The sequence below is a fragment of the Magallana gigas genome, chromosome 4 (assembly GCF_963853765.1).
Source record: "Magallana gigas chromosome 4, xbMagGiga1.1, whole genome shotgun sequence".
NCBI classification, from domain to species: domain Eukaryota; kingdom Metazoa; phylum Mollusca; class Bivalvia; order Ostreida; family Ostreidae; genus Magallana; species Magallana gigas.
The window spans coordinates 43,285,020-43,291,019 of record NC_088856.1 but is presented as its reverse complement, the minus strand read 5'-3'; positions in this window follow the sequence as shown (position 1 = coordinate 43,291,019).

Sequence of the window (6,000 nt, the reverse complement as noted above, 5' to 3'; positions counted from 1 at the left end):
CGCGATTTCTTTCTTTTTTTTTAGCAAATTAAGTTAAAAGTGTTAATTTTTTAAATCAGGAACAGGAAGTCTGAAAGTAAATAATTATCGATATATCATTCTTTTTATTGTGATAATTTGAAATTAAATGACTTATCACATGAAAACCATTAACACTTATTAATATACAAAGTTTATGTAAAACCAAAGGAAACTATAGTTATATACGTACATGCATTCCACATAAAGTTCGACATTAATTGTGCGTATTCAAATCTAGTCGGCCTACTTCAATTTCCAAATAAAAAGCAATAAAACTATCTGTAGCCAAGAAACAACAATTGGTATTTACATAAAAATATCAATACAAGAACTATTTTCAAATACTTTTTTCAAGTACAGTTGTAATTGATACCAGTCTTTCTGATTATTTAACACTCAGTACACATGGCACATACCTCATATTAACTACAGAACGAACGTTTCGGGATCCAAGTGCACGTGAACAGATGGCTTACACATGAGGAAACATTTGTAAGTAAAATACAACTGATAAACACTCAATTGCAAAGTGAATGGATAATAGACTGAAAAGTTTAAGCATAAAGCATACTAAATCAATGTGGGTACAAGCAATATGGGACGTTATACTCCTGCTTCAAACAGAGACACGCATTACAAATTAGAGCATGTAAATAAAAAAATTCTGTTAATAAAACGCGCCTAAGGCCTTGTAATCACACATCAGGTACATGTAAACAGAGGCAATTCACATTAATATTAACGTTATTCATTCAGTATCTTTTTTTTTGTATCATTTGTCTTGCTTCTTTGTATCGGACTGTTCACTCAGTAAGGACCAGTTAATCAGAAATGCATATTTTGGAATCATTAGAATCTATGGTGTCTCAATTTCCGTGGGTTGCTCTCCCCAACGAATTCATATCTTTAACGAATAAAGACAGAAAATGGACTTAAAAGTTTAAATGATGTAAAACATATATTCATTGTACGAAATAAAGAAAAAAAAACCGCATATTTAATTTTCATATTATGTATATATTGAATAAAGTAACATTTTATTTTACAACATTTGGGTTGATTCTCTGTTCAAATCTAATCATTAAATTTATGCTTAGTTCAATTCCAAAAATAATTCTAATTTTCATTCATTTCACAAATTTGGTAAAATACCACTCATGGAATTCTGCTTTTAAAATGTTATTGTGGTCGTAATTTACGGCCACATCCAAGGTAGCAGCTTATCAGTACCTGCGGCTGGGACAAAAAGGAGCTGGATATTGTTTTTATCTTTGCAATTTAAGAATACACATGTGTGATGGGCGGCAAAAATATCGAATATAGTGACGGACTTTTGATTGATTCGATCAGCGTCTAATAAAACCTCATTTTGGATCTCGTTCACATATGGTACAATCACTTTGGCAAAATGTTGCAGCAAAGAAGCTTTGTTAATTCAATGACTTTCAGTATGTGAAACATCCCAATCAGTAGGAACAAATTGTATACCATCTGAGATAGACAACGCTAGGTTTGCCTGCATGAATAAGTTGCGGTGGGGGAGGGGAGGGGGGCAGTAGGGAATAAAGTTCCCGATTTTGTTAATCCAAGAGGAAGCTTCATATGACGTTTTCATCAATACCGGCAACTGTCCATGTCACCTGTCTTGACCCTTTCTTCTCCTGGTCCACTCACCCCCCAGGAACGAGCTATCAGCCAGTTAATAATCTTCCTCTAGTATTCCTGTCTCGGATGCTACCGAACGTTGATTCAGATACGTTATCGCCCAATTCAGCCTTGAAACGCTTTGATGATCTCGCAACCTAATCTTCAACTGCTCTTTGTTCTTCGTAAAAGTTATTCTATTCTACCCGTTTTCTTTTCTTTTAGGCGTCAAGGCAGGACTACTACTAGGAAACTGATTTAATTGTTTCAGCTTCATCGTTGGCAGCTTAAAATAATGCTGCTTTTTGTAGTTCTCAACAATCTCCGGGGCCGGGCGTGGTTTTAAGTTTTGCTTTATTTAAGCAATGCTAAAGCGACAACATCTTTCAGATAAATGACTAGTCTCATAGAAATCAAACTTCAAATAGCTTGGGTTTTATTATTATTTTTAAATTTTACTGAAGTACCGTTTATAACTTATACTGGTGTAAGGAAAGATAACTCACGTAAAACGCAAATTTTAAAAGAGCTATCTTCTTAAAAGAAACTGGAAACCGACGAATCAACAAAATAACATCCCACCAAGTAACAAAAAACCCATAAACGAAAATTGGCCTCCACAAATTTAAATGATTTCACGGTACATAAAAAAACCAGATTACGAAGTTTAACGACATATAAACGATTAAAAAATAATACAATGTAACTCTTTATTATTTCGGCGAAATAAACTGTTAACATTTTTTTTTCTCGGCATTTGTTTATATGGTTATGTCGATACTCAGTAAGCTGTTCAAAAATTATAAAATAATAATATTAAATTATTACGAAACGAGTTAACGAAATTAGTTTGAAATCAAATTCTTATCAAAATAATATGGTTTACATAATCTACAATTTATACTTAAAATAAAACTGGCATTGTAGTGTTTATCTTGGTCACATTATTAGCTATTTCGACATCATTGGACTAAACCTCCTTGTGGGTGATTCATTTGTGTCATACGGACCAATGTAACATAAGCATTACACCTTTTAATGTCTTTGATCATTCTATTACTTATGTCAGTACATTTACTATTTTATCCACAACAAACATGCTTCTGAAAAATAGTTTGATAGAATCATGTTCTTCGTATAGGTGAAACAGTAGATGTGTTTAAAAGGAAATTTTTTAAAATTTATTTAGTATAATTTTTCGAATATATAGTTCAGATTAAATTAAACAAGAGAGGTGTCGAGTTTGATACTTGATCGGGTTGAAAATGAGTTGGCAAAAAATATCCCCTGCAAACGTATATCTATTATGAACATGTAACTTGTCTTAAATTGAAAATAATAAACCTACAATCCGTCATAGGCCACTGTGGCACGGCATCACTGCACAAGGAAGTTCATAATATTACAACAAGGATGTATCTGTTTTGTTGTCTTCTAGATCTATAAATGAAGCCTTAGTTTATATACGTCCGATAGGAACAGGAAGCATTAATATATTTTTGAAACTTGTTCATCCTTCAACCTTATAAGGAACAAGGAAAAAGTATATCGGAACCACCTTAATATAGCTGCATATAATTATTGCAAAATAATGTAGGGAATGGCGTTAAATATTTTGGATTAGTTAATTAATTTGCTATGATCATACATGTATTGGGGATAAAAGTTTCAGAGACCGGCTGCGAAAGGAGTCTAGTAGTAGATTATGATCTATAGAGGTAAACAAAAATCCAGAATTTATCAGTAGTTATTCTAATACTTGTAACTGTTTAACTTTTTTTTATTGAATTTTGACTTGCTTTTCCCAATATTTTCTTCCGATTTGTTTCGCTTTATTTATGTACTACACTATAATTGCATTTACGTCTAAGTATTATAAAATATTACAGTTATGATCAAATTATTTTCTATAAATTGATAGTAAATGTCTTATTTTTTAAACAGACGGGTTTAAACGAAAAATATATCCATGGCATCTTCTTCTACACTGACAAAAGAGGTAATCGGCTGTGGAATTTGTGGCGTGCCGTCACAACAATTTTGTAACAATTGTCAAGTATGTGTATGCGTGGACTGCATAAAAAATCACGCGGATGTGTTTCCGTCCTTGCCCCATGACATTGTCCTTCTCAAATACAGGAGGCTGAGGTTAATTTTTCTTGCGTGCGAATTCCATCCAGGTCAATACTGCGAAACGAACTGTGAGACATGTAATCTAGCCGTCTGTATAAAGTGCACTCAATCTGGCGCTCACCAAGGACATAATGTAGTGGAATTATACAAAGTTGTAGAGGCAAAGAAACAAGAAATCGAAAAACAAACAGCAGAAATTGAATCGGAAATCATTACTAAATACCAGGCAACATTGAGTGATATTGAAAGCAAAATTTTCAAAGTTACAAACGAATGTGACAAAAGGGAAAACGAAAGGGAGAGACTAAGAAACATCTGGCATCAAGAAGTAGATATCATTTTTAATAAGGTTGGTTCTTTTACCCAATTTATTAAGGACTACAATCTCGCGGCTTTAACAACACAACGAACCAATATTGAACAACAGCTTCAGGAAATAATTCTTAAAGTTGAGCAAAACAAAGAAATTTTAAATTCCAACCTCCCCTACGAAGTTGTTAACTACCAATCTACTGTTAAGGAACCAAAAGAAATTTCAAACGATTTTGAAATCAGACTTCCCTGTCTGAAATCAAATGCAGTCGGTGATACTGAGCTAAGCATAAAAATGGGAGAAATCCAGGCGACAATGACACAAACTTCGCAGACTTGTCTTGCAAATGGGTTAACACTTTTATATACTAAAGAACTACTAAGCAAATCTAAAGTAGTTGCCTCCATTTCAACCAAATATAAGCCTTTGTTTAGAGTGGCATGTGTTGGAACGGATGAAGCGTTTATCACTGGTAAAGGTAAGACTATTTCACGTATTGACATACGCGGGTCAGTTCTCGATACTTTTACCACCGAATGTCAGACGAGGCCTAGTGGCATCTCGGCAAATGAACAAGGAGAGTTGCTTTACAGTGACTGCGACAGGAGAACATTAAACATTGTTAAACAGGGACAGGCTGAAGTATTAATCACATTACCAAAAGGATGGGATCCATACAGCTTGTGCTGTTGTAAATCAGGAGACATTCTCGTCCATGTGTCATGCGGAGGAAAAAATAGAATAATCAGATATAAAGGAGTACACCTTACTCAGGACATTGATTTAGATCAACATGGGAATCCCATTTTCAAAGAAGGAAAGTTCACTTTAAACATGGTGGAAAACAACAACGGGGATGTGTGTGTTTCTGATGTTAATGCTGAAAACGTTGTTGTATTGGACACTGCAGGAAGAGTGCGATTCCGATACGACGGTATAGCTGCCAAAAGAAAGAAGCCATTTAGTCCCAGATGTATTGTGACCGACTGCCTTAGTCAAATAATCGTAACAGACGTCAACAATTTTTGTATTCATATACTGGATCTGGACGGGAAGTTCCTGAAATGCTTGATAAACTCCGGAGTTAAAGTTCCTTGTGGGTTGAGTGTGGATTGTTACGGGAGATTGTGGGTGGGGTTGCTTGAAAAGGGAAAAATTAAAGTGTTGGAGTACTTGAATTAGATGCAGTTATATGTATACATGTAAATATATACATGTACGAATTATTTATCCTGGTCAAGAATATGTTTGATTCTCTGTTTATGGGCAGCAGTACTACTACATTATATAGGTAGTTTAAACTATTCTCTACACTTTTTTCGAATTGGTAAAGTATTGATGCTTACGTTCAAGTTTGTCTGCCTGTGTTGTTTGTTCGATTAAATATATATATTAACCTCTACAGAGTATTTTATCCTCTATTTCTTAATTGAAAAACTATTGTTATTCAAAGCTTTAAAGAAATCAGCTTATAAATGTACACGATCCAGTTTTAACCAAGTTTATTAACCAAGTTTATTAATCGGTCGAAACGCCAAAGTATCAGGAAATAAAATATTCAGAGTTATGCATGGTCTTAATTGTTAATAAATATGAATTTCCTTAATTATAAAATGTTTTAAACGCTTCATGTTTATTTACTGGGCAGCGATGCCACATCACACCACAGCTGTATTCAATAAGTAGGGAAGTATATAATAAAGCATATTGAGTTGTGTTTAACGGAAATTTTGAAAACGATATTGTATATGTTTATTTGCGGACAAACAGACATATAAGTCACTCATAATTTAATATTATAAATGAAATGTGCATAAACAAGAGTTATCTGGCTTTCTTCATAATCTTCTTTTGTCCAACATTGTTATATTCGAATTCTATTTAGTAAG